The sequence below is a fragment of the Pteropus alecto genome, unplaced genomic scaffold, assembly GCF_000325575.1.
Source record: "Pteropus alecto unplaced genomic scaffold, ASM32557v1 scaffold20, whole genome shotgun sequence".
In the NCBI taxonomy this organism is placed as follows: domain Eukaryota; kingdom Metazoa; phylum Chordata; class Mammalia; order Chiroptera; family Pteropodidae; genus Pteropus; species Pteropus alecto.
The window spans coordinates 5,806,477-5,828,725 of NW_006436298.1; the positions used below are offsets into that span (position 1 = coordinate 5,806,477).

At 35.2% G+C, this 22,249-nt stretch overlaps 1 long non-coding RNA gene across 1 annotated transcript in view; it reads left to right on the forward strand.

The window, feature by feature from the left end:
* The window catches only part of LOC112480603, a 67,304-nt gene extending 45,977 nt beyond the window's left edge, over window positions 1–21,327 (forward strand). Inside the window, exons 2-3 of the long non-coding RNA XR_003046685.1 lie at window positions 13,519–13,654; window positions 21,229–21,327. This is a non-coding gene — a long non-coding RNA (uncharacterized LOC112480603). The remainder of the gene's footprint in view (window positions 1–13,518; window positions 13,655–21,228) is intronic.
* Window positions 21,328–22,249: the final 922 nt, after the last annotated feature.

Here is a 22,249-nt window from a genome sequence, read left to right on the forward strand (position 1 = left end):
TAGTTGCTTTTGAAGGCCTGAGTGTAGTTAAGCCATTGGTTGTGTGTTGTAGAGGTAGCATCAGGTTCCTAGCCAGCTGGACTGTAATGAAGGAAGCAATTACCTCCTGACATTTGCCACACCATATGGCAGGTGGAAATTTTTCAGGATGTTATCCAACTTCTTCTCAGCACAGGAACTCTTGTAGAGTTACTTGACACATGAACCTTGTGAAGGGGTTTAAATTCTCATAGATGGTTTTATTATCCAGAGAAAAAAGACCTGAGATCTTTGCAAGAGCAAAGCCAAAAAAATAAAAAGTGGTATCTATAGTGAGAATGAACTAGAAATTCCGGGCCCACCGAAAGCCATAGAAACAGATCGATATTTACTGAGCTCAGAAAGAGGTGGCTAAGAATGTGAGACCCAGTTTTATTTTTATTTATTTATTATTTTTTAGGTGAGGCAACCTTTGTTTGGCCTCACACTTTGCAAGGACCTTGTCAAATTACAATCCCTTGTTTTTTAAATTTTTTTACACCTACAGCATCTCGTTTTCCTAGGTGGTCTCTCATCCAAGTACTAACCAGGCCTGACCCTGCTTAGCTTCCGAGAGGGACCCAGTTTAGATTGGCGTTTAAAATTGGTTCTATCTCTATTATTATTTTCATCATAATCACAATTACTATTTATCATGTACTTATATGCCAGGCGCTGTGCTTTTCCTACTTTAGGATATTTAATGAGCATTTACTGAATGAAGGAATGAGTTAATTCCTCTAGCCGTCATGCAAAGATGACAGATGAGAAGTTAAGCATCTTGCTTAAGCTGCCACTGCAAATAGGCAAAAGAGCCAAAATCAAATTCAAATTTGCCTCTTTCCAAATCCCATGAATTTTATGCTCTGAGGACTTGCATATTCAGGTGAAAAAGAGTAAAGTTGTAAGTCACCAGTAACCACTCAAAGAGCAGTAGTGAGGTGGAATAAGCAAAAGAGAGTATCTGAGAGGAGCTCAGTAAGGGGAGTCTAAACAGTGGCTAAGGACATGGAAGTGACAGGACGGGGTAGACAGATGGAAGCTCAGTATGATGGACATGCTGAACTTGTCTTAGGTGCTTACCCTCTGACCTCAGACATTATGAATCTGTCTGTCATGAGGCATGATCTCCCCTAGGATGTTGGCTTGATATCTCTGGCTACTGCTCTCTATGGGATATTCTATTTTTAGGGTTGAGAAGGTCAGGGAATGAATGAGAAGCTTGTACATTAAGGCTGTAGTCCTGGATGCGGGTTTTCCTTGACTCTGAAAGCCTGTGTTCCTGTGGCTTCCAAAGTCTGGGATTTGCATAAGATTTTCTCTCACTTTGTGCGCTGAATGAGATAACAGGAAGGAGTGGTCCAAGCAGCCAACATTTTTTATCTCTACTTCTATCCCTGTGGACTTTCAGCTGTAGCCAACTGTGGAAATTATGAGCTGGAGAAGTCAGGACCCATTTGGCATTATGCCTGCAACTCATCACCACCCTCTACCCCTTGTTTGAAGAATTTTTAAACAACTTCTATAACAATAATCTAACAAATATGTTTATTATCCAGGAGTGGGGGCCCAATTTGTCCCAGCTAGACAGCATCTTGCCTCACCCCACACAAATAGACATCACTGCAGAGCATGTAAGTTATTGTCAAGCAGCTAAGCCATTAGGCTGTTTGGGTACAAGACTTGGTCTGCTACCAATACCATCTTCCTAAAGTCATCCCGTGTAGCACAAATGAGAGACTTTCAAGCTAAGCCAATGGACTTTGTTTTACAAATCCAGCTGGTTCTCAGTTATCCTAACTAATGAGGCATAGAAACTGCCTGAGAACAATGATAGATAAGTCTCAAGCCATATATAGCAAAACACATCACCTATAGGAGGGTTATACAAAGCCACAGGAAGGATATTGTGTCCCCAGATATAAGGGGGACACTTATTCTGGATTTTGAACTTACATTTCCAAGCCATACTAATATTAAACAGATTGTAGCAAAAACAGATGAACTTAACTCCAGAAATCCAAGGAAAGCTGCCAGAGAGCCCAACTTAACAGATTGCTGTAGTCATATAAATAGGTCAAGTAGGACCTCACATACACTTCAGGGAAAGCGCTGAGATTTTATGTGTATATACACACATATATATTTATATATAATAACTAACAAACAAAAAATTTTATATATGCATATATATCATAAACATATATATGTATATATTAGCTTAGCCTTTTCTCTGGGTTCTTAAGCTATAAGTTTTTTCTTAAACTATAGGTTATAGCCCATTATTGTATCATAAAATAAAGTCAATTTATTGGATCATGACCAGAATTTTTTAAATAAAATATATGTGTTTGTGTGTAGTATATAAACAACTAAGCAGAAATTATTACCATAGTATAGGTGAAGCTGTATATACCAAGGTCCTTCTGATACTTGCAGTAACTGACTCTTTGGGAAGAGGTCTAAATTAGTCTCAACAATCCCGAATTCCATACAAGTGTTGCAAGAATTATAGAGAAATGCTGTGCTTTGACTCTAGAATACCAGCAAAGGAAAAGGCAACATGTCAAAACAATTCTGGATAAAATTCTAAGCATGAGAGCATTTTGCCTACTTCATCATGGAAATGTTGCGATTATCACCAACAAAATCAAGTGTCTTCTATTAGTTAAGTCTAGAGAAACATATATTGTTTCCAAATTACCATGGCTTCCTCCACTCTTGTAACCTACTATAATTTTTCCACAGGGGTCATTAAGTAATTTTGTTTGTCTAAAGCTACCTAGAAAATGTCCCTTCCAAATATTACTTTTTAAAATTTGTATTCAGAGTAGAGTGTGTTGAATGATACCTCATTGTTAAGCCAGCTTTCTTAATTCCATTAAATAATGCAATAATAGGGGGTGGTTGGGGTGGGGATGGGAGGATGGACAGACATATGAAAAAGATTTCCAGATATTCAGAGTGGAAGTGAATCATTATGTCTTCTCCCAGAGAGACAGGATCACCTGCTGATTTTTGCCTTAGCATTGCCCAAAGTGCCCCTTGATGGGCATCTGGGCCTTGTAATGTGCCACGAACTCTGCATCTCTAGACTTTAGACTCATCTCACTTGTGTTGCCTCCGTGCCTTTGCCTCTACTTCAGCCCCCAGGGAAGCTCAGCCGTTCCAAGTCCCATTTCAGAAACTTAATACTTAACCTTTTAGATGCCATAGAACAATTTTTTTCATTGAGGTGGACCTGCTGTTCCAAAGCCTCGGCCAAGTTTCTCATTCTATCATTCCTTTTCTCCTGCTTGGTCTTCTATTTTCCTTATTTTATTTTCTTTTAAACTTGGATTTGCAGTATGAAGATGAGAGTATTGAAAATCCAACCAAAAGAGCATTCTGAAAAGTTATGTACAGTTGAGTAGGGTAATAGGTCTAGTTGTTGCTTATCATTTCCTATGCTGTGGCTTTCTAGAAGTTAAAGTAGTTAAGCTTATGGGAAATTGTCGGTGAGGACAAGAATTATAGTAAGTTTGACCTCAGAGTTTCAGAGGTGGGATGGGAAAAAAGATGTCTCTTTGTTCTTTATGATGACTGATTATTATTCAATGTACAATGAAAAACTAGCCTGACTTAGCCTTTTCTCTGGGTTCTCAAACTATAAGTTTTTTCTTAAACTACAGGTTACAGCCCATTATTGTTCCATGAAATAAACTGAATGTGTTGGACCATAATCAGAGATTTTTAAATAATAGATCAGTAGTGAGGGTAGGTTCTTATACATACATATATATGTGTGTACTGGACCGAGATGTAGAATACATTTCTTACCATAGATTGAGTTAAAAAAAAAAAAATCAAGAACCAAGGGTCTACATCAGTACTCACGTATTCAGAGAACCATGGGGAACAAGCAGGTAACAAGTCAGAATAAGGCGATAAGCATCGTAGATAACTGGAAAGTGTATGCCTCTCTAAAGGCAAGAGCAACTAAATATTTTAAAACACAAAATCCACCGTGCAGTTCTAAGAGACCACATTAACATAGCAACTCCTTCCTTCCTTCAAGGATCTGCTAGGGTGTCATTTCCTCAGGGAAACCTTCCACAAACTAAGTAAGGATCCCCTATTCTATGATATTCTAGTGCCATGTACTGCACATTGATCCACTTATCCCAATTTTGTCTAATAATCCCTATGACTCTTTGTTTAAGGATTGATGATCTACAAAATTGGAGCCTGTGTCCTTCCAGGTCACTTCTGTGACCCCAGTTCCTTATTTAGTGCCTGGCACATAATGGGCACATACTGAGTATTTGTGGGATGTATAAATAATTTTTTAGGAGGGATATTAAGGAGTATACGTTTAGTAGTACATAGTAAAAACATTATTTTCAGAAATCATTTCATTTTTTATTAATTTAATCTGGCAAACACATATTGGGCATCTATAGGATCTAAGCCCTGCACTATACACTAAATATAAGAAACAGCCACTGCCCTCATGGAGATTTATGATCTACTTATTCATAAATTCACAGCTTCCTAAATTGACTCAAGAAGAAATAGACAATCAGAATTGATCTATAACCAGAGAAGTGATTGAATGAATAATCAAAAAACTACTCAAAAAGAAAAATAAAGGCCCAAGTAGCTTCATTGATAAATTCTACCAAATGTTTAAAAAATTATTAGTAATTATTCACAAATTCTTCCAAAAAGTAGAAGAGGAGAAAACACTTTCCAAATCATGTCATGAGGCCAGTTGTTACACTGATACCAAAACCAAGGACAACATCAGAGGAGGGGGGAAATATCTACAGACCAATAGCTTATAAACAAAAATTCCTCACACACAAAAAATACTAATAAACTGAACCCAGCAATGTATAAAAAGGATTATACACCATGGCCAAGTAGAGTTTATTTCAGTAATGTAAGATTGATTTAACATCTGAAAATCAAATAATATACCATATCAATAAAATAAAGGGCTAAAACAACATGATTATCTCAATAGATGCAGAAAAAGCATTTGATAAAATTCAACAAACCTTCACAATAAAAACTTACAGCAAACTAGGAATAGAAAACACTTCCTCATCTTGATAAAGGCCATTTCCATTTACAAAAAGCCCATAGCTAACATTATACTTATTTGCAGTTGACATTTTATATGTAAAAAATTTGAATCCACCAAAAAAAAAAAAAAAAAAAACTTTTGGTCTAATAAGTTGAGCAAGTTTGTAGGACACAAGATCAATATACAAAATCAATTTCTATATACTTGCAATCTAAAAATAAAATCAAGAAAATTTCATTTATAATAACATCAAAAATAATAAAATACTTAGGGATAAATTTAACGAAAGAAGTATAAGACTTGTACATTGAAAGCTTACATTGTTGGAATAAATTTTAAGACATAAATAAATGGAAAGACATTCTATGTCCATGAATTAGAAGACAATATTATCAATTGACATATTCAGTACAATCCAATCAAAATCCCAGTTGACTTCTTAGCAGAAAATGACAAGCTGATCCTAAAATTTATACGAATAGGCAAGGGATCCAAAAATAGCCAAAACAATCTTGAGAAAGAACTAAGTTGAAGGATTTGGACTTCCTGATTTGAAAACTCACCATAAAGCAAATGTAAGCAAGACAATATCATAATGATATAAGGACAGACGTATAAATCAATAGACTAGAACAGAGACTCCAGAAATAAACCCTCACATTTATAGTCAATTGATTTTCCACCAGGGTACCAAAACAATTAAATAGAGAATGAAGAGTTTTTTTCAACAACTGGTGCTAGGACAACTGGATATTCACTTGCAAAAGAATGAGGTCAAACCCCTACCTTACACTTAACAAAACTCAAAATGGATCAAAGAACCTAAATGTAAGAGTTAAAACTATAAACTGTTAATAAAAAAACATGAAGGTAAATTTTTATGTCCTTGGCTTTGGCAATGACTTTTTAGATATGATACCAAAAGCAAAAGTTAAAGAAGAAATAGTTAAATTGGACTTCTTAAAAAAAAAAAACAAAAAACTTTCATGCTTCAAAGAACACCACAGAGAAAGTAGAAAGATAATCTGCTGAATGAGAGAAAATATTTTTATATCATTTAACTGACAAGGGACTTAGATCTAAAACACATAAAGAACTCTTACAGCTCAATAATACAAAGATTGTTCAGGCAATGAATCTAAATAGACATTTGTACAAAGAATATATACAAATGTCTAACAAACACATGAAAAAATGCTCAACATCATTATTCTTCAGGGAAATGAAAATATTATGATATGCCACTTGACACAAACTTCACCCAGAAATGGTTAAGGAAAAAGAAATGTGGATTTAAAATAAGAACTCACTAAGAAGGAAACATTAATGGATAGATGGAAAAATAGGATAGCTAACCAAAAAAAAAAAACAAATAATAACAAGTGTTGGTGAGAATTTTGATGGAATTGGAAACCACAGACAGCGCTAGTGGGATTTTAAAATAGTGCAGTCACTTTGGAAAACAGTATGAAAATTTATTTTTCTTTTCTTTTTCTCTATTAATATTATTCTACATTTTTTGCCTATTTTAAAATTTTTTTTATTTTTCAATTGCAGTTGACATACAATATTATATTAGTTTCAGGTGTACAACATACTGATTAGACATTTATAGAACTTATGATTGCCCAGATAAATCTAGTAAGTATCTGATGCCATACATAGTTATTATATTATTGCCTATATTCCTTATGCTATATGTTACATACCCAGGACTATGTAACTACCAATTTATATTTCTTGAGTCCTTCCCCTTTTTCACCTATTCTCCGCCCTGCAAGTTTCTTTAAAAGTTAACCATAAAGTTACTATTTGTCCAGCAATTCCAGTCCTTTGTATATACCCAAGAGAAATGAAACCATATGTTCACACAAAAACTTATGTACAAGTATTCATAGCTGTATTATTCACAATATCTCAAAGGTGTGAATAACTCAAATATCCTTCACCTGATGAATGGGTAAATAAAATGTATATTCATATAAGGGAATATTATTCAGCCATAAATAGAAATGAATTACTGATACATGCTACATTGTGAATGAAACTTACAAACATTATGCTAATTGAAGAGACCAGACACAAAAGACCACAAATTTTATAATTCCCTTTATATGAAATGTCCAGAACAGGTAAATACATAGTGACAGAAATAGATTAATGGTTGACTAGGGGTAGAAAAGATGGGGGGATTGTGTAGTGACAGATAAAGGGTACAAGGTTTCTTTTTTAGGGTGATGAAAATATTCTCTAATTGATTGTGGTAATGACTACATAAGTCCGAATACACTAAAACCATCGAATTGTGTACTTTAAATGGATGAATTGTATGGTATGTAAATTAAATCTCAAAGAAGCTGTTACCAAACATTTTTGTAAAAACCTACATTTATTCTTCTCCAAATTCTGCATGTCCATCCTAGGGAAATACGTACGTACATTCACCATGAGTTGAATACAAAAATATTTATTTATTTTTTTAATTTTAATTCCACCAATGAGAAGGATAAACAATTTATGGTAAATCTATACCATGACTATACAGTCACTGAAGAATGAGGTAGATATTTCTGTATTACTCCAGGTAAATCTTTCACATTATTAAGTAAAAAAAGCAAGTTGTCAAAAAATAAGTAAAGTATGATCCTATTCATCCTATTCAAAGTATGAACAAAACTTTTCATATACACACATATATATGGACATACACAGAGAAAGGACTGATGAATGCATATCAAACTAGTAACAGTTTTTTGAGGGAGGTGAGCAGACCAGTAATTAAATGGGGAGTAGAATAGGGAAGTTGCATGAGAGAAACTGCATTTTCCTGTATAAAATTCAGTATCATTTGCATCTTTTCAACAACAAAGCATATATGTATAAGCAGTATAAAATAAAAACAAGAGAGCTACATAAAATAGATATAATACATGGACCAGGTTCCAAGGCACTTCATCCCATCAAATTGTTGTAATGGTCTTGCTGAGCAGAATAAACAGCAGAGCAGAATTATTAGCACAGGATACATATGTTGTTGACTGCTCTTGTTAGAGCAGCATTAGAGTATTCTATGTGATATTTATTTTGATAGGACAAGGATGATGGCATGCTTCAATGAATGTTCTGTCTAGTGCATGTTCAGGCCTTCGTATTTGCTATTTCTGCTGCCTGGAATGCTTTTCTTGCAAATATTCACATCCAGTCCTCTCCACTACTTTAGATCTTTGCTCAGGTATTTTCTTCTCAGCCAAGTCTTGCCTGCCTACCCCACTTTGGACTTCAATATTCAACTCATCCCCCTTCCCTGCTTTATTTTTCTCCATAGCCCCTTCAGCCATCTGAGATCCTGCAGATTCACTTACCTGTCTAATGTCTATCTTCTCTCACTACAAGTTAAGTCTATAAAGGTAGAACCATTTGTCAAATATTTTATGGCTGTAACCCTGAATCTAGAATGATATCTGGAATGCAGTATGTACTCAATATATATACTGGATATATATACTGGAATGTAGTACATACTACATTCCAGATATATATGTATTTTAGAATGAATGAAAGAATGATGTAATAGTAGCATTTGAATCAAGAAGACTATGATTGTGGGAGCTACTAGCACAGCTGGGACAGAAAAGTGTTGTCTCTTTGAACTTTCATAATCAAATCTTGTCTTTTGAGTCAAATAATTTAAAAAATAGACATAAGTGGCAGCAAGAATCCTTCCCAGTCTTCTTTAAATCACCAAAACCATTCACTATTCATCAGAGACTCACGAAGAGGAGAAACATGATAGGAGAAATGCCATCTCCCCTTCTTACTTCTAGTCAAACTGACCCAATCACAGAATCACAAGTAGATTTGGAATTTAATTGGCAACATGAGAGTTCAAGAGTTTCAAAGCTTAACTTCCAGATCTTTAGAGGTCTGTAATACCCATCTGTGTTTGAACTTGAGATTAATGTAGCTTTATCTCTATACTGTAGAAAGCTGATTTTTCCATCCATCCATTAATGTTTCCTTCTTAGTGAGCCCTTATTTAAGTCCACATTTCTTTTCCCTTCACCATTTCTGGGTATGTCTAAACATAAAAATACTTCTTTCAGTTTACAACTCCAACAAACCAAGATAAGGCATAGCAATGGGGCGAGTTCTTGGATCTTTGTATGTGAACATACTATGCTTGGAGTAGAAAGGTTCAGCTGTTTTTGAAAGCACACTATTTCTTTTTCTTTCTTTTTTTCTTTTTGTTCTTTGTCCACAAGAGGACTAACTAAATGTATAGTTCAGAAACAGTTGTGGAAGACCAAACACAGAGAAGAAAGAGGAGCTTAAAGAGGATTAAAAGCAAAAACACCTAAAGGAAGAGCACTTGTAAGTGGGATTTGAGGTGTTCATCGGTTACAAGTTGAAAAAACTAATTTATCCACTGTAAATTCACAGAGATTTCATAACAACAGAAAAGAACATAGAGTCCTAGTCTGAAAACCATGAGGCAACATTTAGTATTACACATTTATTTCTTCAGTATCTTTCAAGGTGCATTGAATTTAGGTATTCCAAAATGAATGAGAGATAAATCTACTTTGTCATTCTTTAAAACATCCCAAGGAGACTCTGAATTCTGATAGACAAAACATTCTTTTTATTTTAGAGCCTTAAGCCCTTCATATCTTATCTACATCTCTTTTATTTCCATCTAAATTTAATGCCTCTTTTATAGTGCTTGAAGTAAAGAGAGAGGCTGCTCCTTCTTGGGAAAACTGAAATTTCTCACTGTTCCCAGCTCTCACAGTGGATTGGGGCGTGGCTTCACTCAGTGTGCTTTACAAGGTGGTGCAAAACGTGGTGTTCTGTAAACATTTCTAAGAACTATTACCAAGTGCTAAGGTGCCCTGCCAATCAGATCCTAGAGAAGCTGAACACTCCTCACCCTATCATAACAGAGTATCTGTTGCCTGCAGGTCTAGCTATTAAAATGACTGAGCAATGCTCCTAAACAGGTTGGTTGGTGCACAGGGGCCCCATGACTCAACCTTAAGTTAGTTATAATAGACAGGTTTTTGAAATGAGGCTGGTTAGAGTCTGGCTAGGAGGATATCACTGTTTCTCTGTCCTGTCTGAATTGCTCAAAAGAGGTCTTGAGCCCTGTGTGTCAGGTTGGGGTAGAGGTGGAGCAGATGAAGAATGGGAGGTCAGAAAAGGGGCAGTGTTTTCTAAAGTTCTTGGTCAGTTCTATGTGGAATCTAATATTTTGTTCAGTGCAAATTTTATGAAGCCAAACTACCAGATCGAGTTTGAAGAGATGACCTGTTGTTTGAGTTGGTGTTTATTCTTCGAGTTTCGTACAAATTTGAAAGTCACAAACAAGAAATTAGTATTTTTCTTTTATATTCTTTCTCATCCCATTCCCAATTTCAATAGATTCCACTGTGTCAGCTAAATGGAAAAAATATACTGTCCATGTCCCATATTTCCATAAGCACATATTTTTACTTATACTGCAAGTTAGCAATTATTCCAATAAAACAATGATAAAATATTAATAAAGATGCAACTATGAGATTGACACTACCAATTGCAATATAAAGATTATTTTTTTCTGTTAGTGAAGTGGTTTGTATTGTGCTCCTTGCCCAAGTCCTCAGGGATAATTAAAATTCTTTGACTATACAAGTGTCTCACAAAATGTGTTAATGAGATCGTTTTCTGATATATGAAAGTGTCCTGGCATGGTTTTTAAATGCGTGCTGCACACCCCCAAACAATTATCATACAAAACGCAACTGTTTCTCTTTGTCTATCATGAGCACTTAAACGACAGCATTAGACTCAACTGCATAATTCTGGTTTAATTTTCATATCTGATACTACAGTAATGTTATGAGGTATTTACTTAGCAACAAAGGTAAATGTTTGTTTTAAAAGTGCTTTCTTTTCTTTAGCTTCTTTGGAAATAAGCCTAAATTAAGTGCTCCATCAGTTTCTTCAGAAGAGCGAGCATGTGTTTGCACACACACACACCTCAGCTTGTTTTCTTATCCTCCCTGTGGTGATTTTGATGAGGTGAGGGTTTGTGCTGGCAAAATTCTGAAGTGTGGACAAATTGTGCTGCACTTTTATTAATGCAAGATGGAAAACACTACTAAAATATTAGAGAATATAATTTGCTCAAGCTTTGTATTCATTTGCTAAGGCTGCCATAACAAAATACCACAAATTGGGTGGCTTAAACAACAGAAATTTATTGTCTCACAGTTCTGGAGGCTGGAAGTCTGAGATCAAGGTGTTGGCAGGGCTGGTTCCTTCTGAGGGCTGTGAAGAAGAACCTGTTTTATGCCTCTCTCCTGGCGTGAGTGGTTTGCTGGCAATCTGTGGGTTCCTAGGCTTGTAGATCTCTGCCTTTATCTTTACATGACATACTAAGTGTGTGTGTGTGCCTGTGTGTGCCTGTGTGTGCCTGTGTGTGCCTGTGTGTGCCTGTGTGTGCCTGTGTGTCTGTGTCCATATCCAAATTAACTATTTAAGACACTAGTCCTATTAAATTAGAATCCCACCCTACTCCAATATGACTTTTTCTTAACTAATAGCATCTGCAAAGATCCTATTTCCAAATAAGGTACCATTCTGACATACTGGGAATTAGGACTTCAGCATATGAATTTTGGAGAAACACAATTCAACACATAACAAGCTTCAGATGAATAATAGACTCACCCTTAAGTTAGTTATAATAGACACTGAATATATATTCAGTGTAATTCACTGAATATATATTGAATTATAAGTTCAAAATAGAGAAGGTTTTTTTTTTTTTTTTTCAACTCTTAGTGAACTTGTCCAGGACTCTTGTGTCTTGCTTTACTGAGCACTAGGAAGATGAGTTATAACTGGTGACAAAGGCTTTACTGTCTACTGAACTTTGGTCCAGTCTTTCCCATTACAAAATATAAAAAAGACCTTATTACCAAGTTCCATTCTCTCCAGTTACTGTTTCCTTGCCGTTTCTGTTAATTTTGATAAACACATGAGAGTATGCGCTTGATAGAGGAACTCAGCCTTTATTAGGGGTCTGACCTGGCACAACCACAATGTACATACTAAAGTGAGCCCAGAGGGACCTTCCAAAGTTTGCGAATCCTTACAGTGCATTAAGTTAGAGATTTAAAACTAAGGAGGGAAGTCAGATTTCACTGTATGTGTGATATTGAAAGAGAAGTCGCTAGGTGAGATGACTTTCAGAGACAGTGTAGGTGGTGAAGGGTCAGGACCCAGAAGACTGCCCTGTTCCCAGAGAGACTTCTCATTTATCTCCCTTCTGTTGTGGAAAGACTCTTTAGTTTTTACCTCTCATTCTCTCTACAATCCACTCCAATTGGATGTCCACCTCCACTGCTCCACTGAATTTGCCCCTGTTATGGCCACCACTTTTCCTTGAAACACAAAGCAAATGGGTTATAATGAAGGAACAGCAGGCAGGAGAATTGGGCAGAATTAGAGCAATACCACAGTGACAGGATACTAACAGGGAAAGATCAATACCTAATGAGTAAAAGTTAAAGTGTCAAGGAGGGTTTTCACAATGTTTAAGAGCAGAATCCTACCAGCAATATTGTGGTTTGGGTCTGACTTCTCAAATTTCTCAAATTTCAACCGCTTGCCTATGAAACTGTTCACCATCTGCTCCTGGGTTCCCTAAGGCCAAGTTCCACTACCAATCCCTGTAACTTCAAGTTGGGCCTCCCCAGTGCTGCGCCAGCCTGGCATGCCACCTGGCATGCTATCTATTGCCCAGCCTTTCAGATACTATATTCTACCTGCTAGATTGAATCTCTCTCTTGCACCTGCAAATATATACATTCCTTCTGTATCATCTCTTATGCATTTCTAGTCCTAATTCCTGATATCTTTAATCTATGCATCTTGCAATAATTAACGAGGTTCTGGTCAGCCACGTCTTTCAATATGACATTTACTATAATGATTCTAAAATAGTACCCTTTATTCTTTACTGCAGCTCAGAAATGTTTGACTCATCCAATTAATAAAATTTGCTGGCATGCATGGGTGGCATGCTCCTCAACATCCACGGAGACTTTCAAGTATCATACTTTGCCAAGAACACAAATTCCTCCAGTTCAGACATGTAGTTTAAGAGATTCTTATATAATTCATGCTGCAAGCACCTAATATCTTTAATCATGTTGAAGAAATCTGCATGTTTTACTGAACTTGAGAATTTGAAGTAATTCTTAAGGACACCTACATTTATGCCCTAGATACTCAGATTTTGAAAGCAGTTTAGGGTTTCTCTTTTACTGTAGTTATCACCGTGATGGGCAGGAGCTGCTTCCTTCCTTCTTTTTCATCTTCCTTCCCTTTGTTCCTCTTTCCTCCCATTCTCACTCTACCTCTTCTCTCTCTTTCCACAGTTATTTAGCACCTACCATGTGGCAAGATTGATGCTCTATTTCAGAGAATGAGATAAATGCAGCAATTTTTCTGTCTTGAAGATGTTCATAAACTAATGAAGAAACAGGCATCTGATCCATGCATTATCAACTCAAGGTGAGTCTTCTCTTGCCATTATCTTCCTTTATGTCTTATTAATACGCTTTTGCTTTTTCAAAAGAAAATTTAAACAGTTGTGCAACTCCATCTCAGCTCACATTTCCAGGACAAAAAAAAAGCACCAAATTCACGTAAATATAATACTGTCTGTGAATATAAAATATATTTAATATACCTCACATCTTAATTTGAGCCACAGATTGGAGTATCATTTCTATATATTCATGAAAATTTGAGTTGTAAATAAAATTCCTGTCTTGTGTAGTGATGCAAGCTACTAACAAGATTACCAAATATAGGAAAATACTCCCTACAAGACTAGAGGGAAAAGCTCTACTCTGTAATCATTATAACTAAACCTATGTTACTTTTCCTTGCATGTCATTTAGGTGATCTGAATAATAAAATAACTTTGATCTGGCATGCGATTTTCATCAAACTCTTCAAAATTTGAGATACTTAGAGAAGCAAATTCAGAGCTTCTTGTTCCTTAAATAACATAAATTCATTTACCTGCACCCATTCCCCTAAGCACATAAAATATAGTATTGCTCCAAATGCATAGTTGAGATACTAGGGAATGTCAGAAAAATTCCCAGGTGGCAGGTAATCTGGAAATCAGGGCATAATCTCTAAAGTACAGCTGCGGCTTCACTGGTTGGTTAATTCCGGGTCGGGAAGCGCATGGGAGATCAGGAGTTAAGGTGTGAGTACCTTGAGAGCTTTTATTTTAAGATCCTCAGGGTAATAGAATAAATCCTGTAAGCACATGTGGTGAGCTGTAAACCTTGAAGGTCTGTACCTCATTAAATCACAAGACTAAAGAAGCTGTGCCCAGGGTCACAGAAAGGCAACAGAAAAGTTTATCTATCTCAGCCTAAGTTCCTTAGTAAGAATCTGTTCTTTAGGTCTGTTCCATAAACAAATATGGGGTTCAAATTATTTTACTCTCAAAGTTCTCAAGATTTAGGAATCCCCACATTGAGAAACTAACATCAATGTGCTCTATACAAATAATAATTCGGGAGCATTTGTTAGACACAAAGACAGCACACTCCACTGTGTATGTATGTGCTTCATGACCCCCACAGAGCTTTCACAATTTGAGGTTTCACAAGTAAGCGATCCAACATGGGTGAGAAACTAAAAACACACAGTAGAAGTATTAGAAGATCAATATTTTCACATTATAGCATATTCTGATAGAGAATATAAAATTGTGTTCAAATAACCAAGGTAATAAAAAGAATCAAATTTGTAAAAAATGTACAAGAAACAAACCAAGCAGATTAAAACAAATCAAATAAAACTTTTAAAGTTAAGCAATAAACAAATAGTTTATGGAGCATATTAGAAAGAGCTAAAGTGAAAATATTTAACTAGAATATAGATCTGAAGAATTAAATAAAATGCAATTGAGGAAGTTATAGAAATAAAAACATGGAAGCGATTCAGTGACATAAAGGAGGGAATGAGAAGATTTAATATATGTCTACTAAAAGTTCAAGAGGAAAATAATGATGAGGAGTCCAATATTAACAAGATGATGGCTGACAATTTTATAAACGTGATGAAAAACATGAATTTTTAGATCCAAGAATAAAGTTTTAAGTGAGATAAATCAAGAAAAAACTATGAACAATAGACTTCTCATGGTAACAATAGAGGCCAGAATACAATTGAATTATATCTTCAAATTGATGAGAAAAAAATAACTGTCCCTAGAATTATAAACTAGAGAAACTATCAATCAACAGTGAAAACATAATAAGAACAATTTTAGACAAAAGAGAAATAGAAAATTTACCACCCACATACCCTTGCTAAAGCAATTATTAAAAGATTTACCCGAGAAAGAAGAAAATTAAACCCAGAAGAAAGAAGAGGGTTTCCAAAACCAATAGTGGTCAAAACAATTGCCAAACATAGGGTAAATCTAAACACATGTTAATAATATAATAAATGAAAATAATTATGAACAATGAGATTCATAAAAATAAAGTTGAAATAAAAATCTGAAAAAAAATGGCATTAATCGCAGTTGAAGTGTTCTTGTAATATTTCAAAATGTGATAAAATTATGGATTCACTTTGGACTCTATTCAGACAGGCACACATTTAAATGAAAGGATAAACCATAAAACCATAAAGATTAAATGTATAATTCCATAACCAATGAAAGGAAAGAAAGAATTAAGAAAAATAAATCAGTCTAATACTTGTTTTCTGAGAAGGAAAATAAAAATATGTGATATGGAAAGCATAAAACAAAGCACTAGAAACAAAACCTATCAGGAATGAAATAACTTTAAATGAACTAACTTCATCAGTTAAAAAACAAGGATTGTCAGATTAGATTAAGAAAACATAATTCAGCTATTTGATATTTACAAAAGTTGTAGTCTTATTTTAGTTATGTTAATATGCTCAGGCTGCCATAACAAAATACCAGACTCAGTGGTTTAAACAATAGGAATTTATATTCTCACAGTTTGGGTGTCTAGAAGTTCAAGATTAAGATGCTGTCGGGGTCAGTTTCTGGTGAGACCTCTCTTCTTGGCTTGCAGATGTTCACCTTCCTACTACATTGTCACACAGTCTTTCATCAGTGCATACACAGAGAGATAGGATGGGGGAAAAGAGAGGATGAGGAAAAGAGGATATGGGTAGGAAGAGATATATTATAAAGAACTGGCTCATGGAGTTACGGAGGCTGAGAAGTTGTGGTATCTTCAGTCATCAAGCTGGAGACCCAGGAGAGCTAAAGGTATAGTTCCAGTCTAAGTCTGAATGCCTGAGAACCAGGAGAGCCAATGGTGTAAGTTCCAATCCAAGTTTGAGTCCACGGGCAGAAGGCAGAAGGTTGATGCTGCAGGTGGTAGTCAGGTGGAGAGTCTTCCTTCACTGGGGAGAGGGCCTCTTTGTTCTAGTCAGGCCTTCAATTGATTAGATGTGGCTCACCCAATTAGGGAGGGCAATCTCTTTACTAGGTCTACCAATTCAAATGTTAATCTCATCCAGACCCACCCACATATATGTTTAACCAAATATTTGTACACTCGTGGCTCAATCACATTGATACATAAAGTTAACCATTACAGATTTATATCCAAAATATGCAAAGAACTCTTAAAGCTCAACAATAAGAAAATAAAAATTCCAACTTAAAAATGAGAAAAGATGTGAACACATACCTCACTAAAGACATATAGATATGCATATGTTAAGATGCTTAATGTCACTTGTCAGTAGAGAATTGCAAATTAAAACAAAAATAAATACTAATACCCGCCTATTAGAATAACAAACAATACATATTTTTTAAAAACTGGCAATACTAATTGCTAGAGAAGATACAGAGCAACGGTAACTCTCATTCATTATTGGTGGAAACAGAAAAGGACACCACTTTTGGAGATATTCTGGCACATTCTTACGAAGTTAAAGTTTTACCACACAATCTAGCTATTGTGGTCCTAGGTATTTATCCAACTGATTTGAAACTTATGTCCACACAAAACATACACACAAAACTAGTCACCTAAAACTGGAAGCAACAAAGATGTTCTTCAATTGGTAGATGAATAAACTTTGGTACATCCATACAATAAAATATTATTCAGCAATAAAAAGAAATGAGCTATCAAGCCATGAAAAGACATAGAGGGGCCTGAAAAACATATTGCTAAGTGAAAGACACCATTGTAAAAAGGCTACATATTATATGATTCCATTATAGCACATTCTGGATTAGGTAAAACTATAGAGACAATAAAACGATCAATGATACTGATCCTGTAACAGGAAAAAAAAAAGGAGTATTAGGTAAAAACTAAGGAAATCTGAACAAAATATGAAATTTAGTTAATAATGTCTCAGTATTAGTTCATTAATTGAACCAATCTGCCCAGTTCTCTGTCCAAATGCATTTTCCAAACTGTAGCACAGGGAAGTAGGGACCTATCAGAGAGGAATGGTAGGCCTAAATGGAAAATTACAGTGGCTATTACAGTTTGGGGCTGCTAAGGCAGCTGAAATTTGGGGGAGCAGAGTACCAGAAGGAGCGAGGTATACAGGGAAAGAAACCTAGAAATCGCCAGAAGGATTCTTTAAACAATTTAGCCAAATACTAAGCTGTGCATGCACAAAGCAAGACTCTCAGGACATCTGGCAGAGAATAGCTTTGGGGGACTATGAATAAAACAAGGATTCCAAGAGTGACACAGTACTGGGAAACCTTGGAATTCCGACAAGTCAGAATGGAGACACCTCATGGACAGCCCAGGCACTCAGTTGAAACCCCAGAAATAACATGCCTTGCGAGTAGAGTTACTGAAACCCCAGAGTAATGACTGTACTAGACTCTTCCCGAAATCTAGAAAATCGAGCTTCTGTAGGATCAGGCTAATCCGCTATAAAATCCCACACTCTTTAAAGGAAAACAATATAAAATAATAAATTGTCAATAATGAGGCATCTATAAAATAAATTGTCAATAATGTAGCATCTATAAAGTTGAGCATATAATAAAAATGACTAGACATATAAGGAAGCAGGAAAGACAGCCAAACTAGGAGAGAAAACAGTCAATAAAAGCAGCCAGAGATCAGACGGATGTTGGAATTAGCACAAAAAGACTAAAATAATGATTAGAAGTATGTTTAACAGATTAAAGGAAAAAACAACTGTTTATAATGTGAAAAGGGCTGGATAAGCTTAGCAGAGAAACAAAAACCACCAAAAAAAAAAAAAAAAGCCACATGGAAAATCTAAAATAATGTAACATCTAGAATTTTAAAAAGTTTCTAGTTGAGCTTCGAAATGGATTGGGAACTGCAGAAAAAAATATTAGTAAATTTGAAAATAGGTCAATAGAAACTATCCAAATTTACATGTAGAGAAAAATAAGTGAAAATAATGAATAGAGACTTAGAGACTTATGAAAAAGAAGGATATATCTCTAATTGGAAACCCCAAAGAAGAGTAAGAAAGATTAGGGCGGAAAAAACAATTGAAGAAATAAATAGACTAAAAATTCTCCAAATTTGATGAAAATTATAAATCCATATTTTCAAAAGACTTAAAAACTCTTAGCAGAATAAACACAAAGAAAATCACACCTAGGCACTGCCTAATGAAGTGGCTGAAAAGCAATGATAAATAGAAAAATCTTAAGAGCAGCCACAGAAAAAAATAAAGGAAAGAATTACCTTTAAAAAAATATGCTGTCATCAGAAACAATGTGGCCAGAGGATAATGAAACAACACTTAAAAGTGCTAAAAGGAAAAACGAAAACAGTGCTCTGCCTCAGACAGAACCAAGAGATATGTACAGTGATGTTCGCCGCAGTAATTTTTAATAGCAAAAGTGTGAAGACCATTTACCTGCCTTTCAATAGGGGAATGAAAAATAAATTGGTTTATTCACACATTGAAGCTATATGTAGGAGTCTAAATAAATAAATTTGATCTACGCATTTCAACAAGGATACATCTCAAAAACAATATGGATTGATAAATGCAAATCAAGAAAGACACAAAATGATATTTTATATGAAACTTAAAATCCAAAATCTTAGACCAAATTTTTTATAAATGTTTACTATAAATATAATAAAAGTATAAATATATGCATAGAAATGGTGCATCAGCTTCAGGATGGTGTTTTCTCTAAGGTTAGTGGGGATACAGATAGGGGTAAGATCCCTGGCTATCTCTAAAACATTTTATGTCTTATGAAAATAGAAAGAAATACAAAGTAATTTTTTTAAATGAGAGTTTTTAAATCTTGGGTTCACAGGTGTTATTTTTATATGATTTTTTCATTTCAAACATATGTCTCTTAAAATTTTTTATTTAAGTATAACGTTCTTATTGAAATTACATTCTAACTTTATATAGCTTGACAAATTATCACAGAGGGAACATGCCTGTGAGTCTGAAGAATATTCTGCCTAAGTTCTTTTCAAAATCTACTGATGCCCTTAGGAACAAATCAAACCCAATGTCTCAGCTTCCTTCTTCTCTTGGGATACAGCCCCAATATTTTTCACTAACTTTTTGTGATGCCTTTAAGTATTTTAAAAATTTTGTAGAGCTTTTCCAGTTGTTCAAGCTCATCCCCCTCCACCCAGCCCATCCCCCACCCCCAATAAAACAAAACTTTTATTCTCTCTCGCTCGCGCTCGCGCGCGCTCTCAGCAAATCCAACAATTGGAGACTCTAAAGGGCACCATTTAGTGGAACTTAAGTATCATGCTAAATGTCATAACAAGCAAAAATGAAATAAAATTTTAGCCTAGTGTCAGAGCTATCTTTCAGGGAGGAACTGACAAGGATGGACAAATAATAACATTGATGTAAGGTGTTTGCCGTTGGTGACTAATGAACAAATGGGAAGCATCCTGAACTCTCTTACCAAAGCACATAAAGTGGTATCTAGAAGGAAGTTTTGTCCCTAAAATAATAAGAGTCCTAAAAGCCTGGTGAAAAGCTAAAGGACCATAAGAGAACTGGGCATAAAAATTAAGAGAAGACCCACCCAATTTTACCATGGGCACATAACTTCCAGTTCAAAGACTGCATTTTCAGCCTCCCTTTCAGCAGTGTGTGGTCATGTGACCACACTCAGGCCAAGTGCATGTGAATCAAAGTGATGTGCAAAACTTCTGAAACCTACCTTTAACGAAAAGGGACAGGGCCTTTCTCTCATGAAGGCTGGAGCTAGAGTAGCTATTTAGAGCACAAATGGAAGATAAGGATTGACACTGGCAGAGCAAAAAATTAGGAGTCTCCTTCCCTGTCTCTATCGCGACTATATTTAGCCTAGTACATGAAAGAGAAATTCGCTTCTATCCTATTTAAGCCATTGTTATTTTTGGAACTTTGTTACAGAAGCCAAACTTTGTAAGCTAACTCATACACCATGCAAACTGCCCATGCTTCTCTGCTATGACACCACATCAACTGGTAAAAGAAATACTGTATATGAAGGTGAATTTCAAACAGAAATAGAGATAAGAAGTAGGACACAATTACCAAATACCTTTTAGAGTCAGTATTCCTTAGATATACTCCTTAGTTTTCTGTCATTTCAGATTGATGATTTGAGGATCCTGTTCCTGTGGCCTGTCCCTGTTCAGTATTTATTTCATTGCTAGTATAGTTATTTCCATGTTATTGAGGAAGACATTGGGAACCTTCTAAAGTTTTTAAGTGTTTTTCTTTTACCCAGTCTTACTTTTTTTCCCCTTAGTCTAGTCTATAATACAATGAAGAAACTAGGATCTATTTTTTTCCCAGGGTATTATGATTTTGCTTTGGATCAGTTTAATGGTATTTTTTCCCTCAGATAAATCATTTAATATTAATCAGAAAATTCATTGTAGTCATTTTTTCACTATGAATAAAAACAAGGAATCCTTTCTGCAGAATATTATCTGTAGCGTCCGAATAGGAGTTTCTTTAACTACAATTTGCAAAGCCTGTGGTCTGTCATTGGCTTCTATTTTTCATTTTTCACTTTTTCCAGATTGACCAAAAGATACTTTTTTTTTTTTTTTTTTTTTTAGCTAATGGTTGGATTACTTCTGCCACTTGGCTGACAAGTTGAGGATTTAGAAAATACTATCCAATTAAAATCTGGCTGGAGTCCCAATGGACAGAAGAATCAAAAGGTCAGTCCCAGTGTAAGGACACTTATTGTCATGAATGATGCTTTCTACCTGATCTAATTCACTCCTTTCCAATGTTCAGGCACCTAGAAATTAAATCTTAGAAAAATCAAAATACTTTTAAAATTCGTTAAAGTTGTGGTGACACATTCACCAAATGTATGAAGTTTTTCAATCTAAAACATTCTTACAAAATGATCCTTCCCTCTAATATTTTCAAGCCAAGAACTAAATTATTCTTGTAAACAAATTAAAAGAAATAATCAGAAAATCGAGAAAATATGCATGCTTTAAAAAAGCTACTGCCCTTTGAATGTCCGTGATTCTTTTTTAAATTTTTGTTGAAGTACATGTCTAAACATCCTCAATTAGAATAGTGCTCAACAAATCTAATGACTTTTTAATTGCAGAGAAACCATTAATAACAAACATTTGCTTTATCAGGGAAGAACACTAGAGTTCAAGAATATAAAATTCTGACATGAGGAATTTGTGGTAAAAATTTGTGCTCGGGCTATGTATTATACAAACCCTCATCATTTCATTCCCAACCAGCACTGCTCGGTCTTGGGGTAAAGAATCAAAGCCTTGTTCTCTCATTAGCATAAGGTTCACTGTTTAATGATGCCCTCTTTTATTTTTCTTTTATTATCTTTTGCTTCTTTTTATTAAAAATTCTGTCATTTCCTGGAGTTTAGTATGACATCCTATCAATATTATTGTTTCACTTTTCAATATTAAAGATTGGTGTGTAAGAAAAAGCACCTCCTCAAATTTGGGTTGTTCTGCCAGGGCCTTTTGAACATTTATGTTTTCATTGCTGAAATGGCGACAAATTCTGTAGCAAAAATGTTCTCTTTCCTTCTTCAGTTGCTGGCAAAAAAATGCAGAAGCAGCAATGAGCTGAGACAGTTTTGAA